Genomic DNA, 2,462 nt, shown 5'->3' on the forward strand with positions numbered 1-2,462 from the left:
TCATACAATTGAAACATGGTAGAAAAATAGTGTACACCAGGCATCGACGCTTTCTAAAACCTCATCACCCTTACAGACGATTGAAATTTTTTTTTAATGGAAGTCAAGAGCACGAAACTGCGCCGATACCGTTGACTGGTGAGCAGGTTTTCTAGCGGGTTGAACACCTGAATACTGTATTTGGAAAGACCCAAAAGAAGGATAAAAGTAAGACTTGCATATGGAAGAAGAGGTCCATTTTCTTTGATCTTTCGTATTGGTCTGATCTAGATGTTAGACATTGTATCGATGTTATGCATGTGGAGAAAAATATATGTGACATTGTCATTGGGACGCTCCTTAACATTCAAGGCAAGATGAAAGATGGTCTAAATACCTGTCAAGATCTAGCTGACATGGGTATACGATCGCAATTGCATCCAAGGTCTGGTGGGAAAAAAATATACTTGCCTCCAGCATGTCATACTTTGTCCAGAAAGGAGAAGATAAGTTTTTGTCAGTGTCATTGTCGGGTCAAGGTCCTACAAGGATACTCTTCAAATATTAAGAGCCTTGTGCAGTTGAAGGAGCTTAAGCTGGTAGGGTTAAAGTCTCACAATTGTCACGTGTTGATGCAACTATTGTTAGCCGTGGCCATACGAGACATTTTGCCTAACAAAGTAAGGTTAGCCATAACTCGCCTATGCTTTTTCTTCAATGCCATATGTACCAAAGTCCTTGATCCTGTCAAGTTTGATGACCTGCAAAACGAGACGGCAATTATATTGTGCCAATTGGAGATATATTTTCCTCCTGCTTTCTTTGACATCATGGTTCACTTAATTGTCCACCTTGTCAGAGAAATCAAATGTTGTGGTCCTGTTTATCTGCACTGGACGTACCCGGTTGAGCGATACATGAAGATCTTAAAAGGGTATACCAAGAATCTACATCGTCCAGAAGCATCTATTGTTGAAAGGTACATTGCAGAAGAAGCCATTGAATTTTGTTCAGACTACATTGAAAAGGCTAAACCTGTTGGCCTTCCTGAGTCTTGGCATAACAACAAAGTGGCTGGTAAGGGTTCAAGAGGACTGCATGTCATCACTCCAAGTGTAGAAGATTTGTTACAAGCTCACTTGTATGTGTTGAACAAAGGTAATGAAGTTTTGCCATACATACTTCAGCATGAAGCTTTAGTCAAACAAAATAATAATAAAATGTCAAAGAACTGGGTGTTGAAAAAGCATAACAAAACTTTCTGTGATTGGTTTAAAGATACAATCTTTGCTGATGAAAGTGCCTCATAAACATTAAGAAAGCTAGCAGATGGGCCTAAAAGAAATGTGATAACTTGGCAAGGATACGACATAAACAAGTATTCCTTTTACACAAAAGCACAAGACGACAAAAGTACAATGCAAAACAGCGGGGTCACCCTAAGGGTTGAATCTCAACACTTCGCAAGTGTGCATGATGACAATCCTTGTGTAGCTTCCATCCCTTACTTTGGGTTCATTGATGAAATTTGGGAGCTTAACTATGTCAAATTTACTGTTTGTGTTTTAAAATGTAAATGGGTTGACAACAACACCGGTGTGCAGACGGATGATGTAGGAACTAGGTTGCCACAATGACCATTTCATCATGGCAGAACAAGCTAAACAAGTTTTTTATGTGCAAGACCCTTTTGATGAAAGGTGGTGCGTGGTTCTACACGACAAAAACAATTGGTGTTAATGTAGAAGATGATGATTCATACATGGACACTTATGTTAGTCCTTTGTCCACACAAATCACTCCTAGCATCATCGGAGAAGAAGAAGCTGACGACGTTCATGCTAATCATAATGATCATGATGAAGGAGAATTAATTAACAGCGTCTAATGTAATTTTCTAATTATGTATTTGATTTTGGTAAATTGATTTACATAACTCATACTGTGGTTTTTGATAATGTTAACTAAATCAAGTTTTTCTCTTTACAGGACCATGGCTACTCCACCTGCCTCGCCTCCTCCTCCTCTTCCTTCTCCTTCTCCTCCTCCTACAGTAGCATCAGTGTCTCCGTCCACCCAGAAGCGGACACGCAAAGCGACATGTCTACGATCCTTGGCCACTAGACCACCTAGGGAAGAGAGACCAATGGTCAACGTCGATCCTGTGACCGGCAAGGCCGACGGTCCCCACAAGAAGAAATTAAGAACATATTTGGGGGTTGTCGCTCGTGATAAGGTCGACGTCACATACGAGACCTGGAAGGAAGTCCCTACTGCTTAGAAGGATTTTATTTGGGAGGATATTCAGGTATTTTAGTTTGCTTATCTGATTTTCTTTATTAGCCAAAATTTATAATTGACTTACAATAAAACCTAATTTTTTATTTGTCAGACGGAATTTGAAATCCTCGAAGCATCTGATAGCAGGACAAAGAAGAAAATTCTTCAGACTGTTAGTGAAAGGTGGTGGCAGTTTAAATTGG

This window comes from Glycine soja, chromosome 19 (assembly GCF_004193775.1).
Source record: "Glycine soja cultivar W05 chromosome 19, ASM419377v2, whole genome shotgun sequence".
In the NCBI taxonomy this organism is placed as follows: Eukaryota; Viridiplantae; Streptophyta; class Magnoliopsida; order Fabales; family Fabaceae; genus Glycine; species Glycine soja.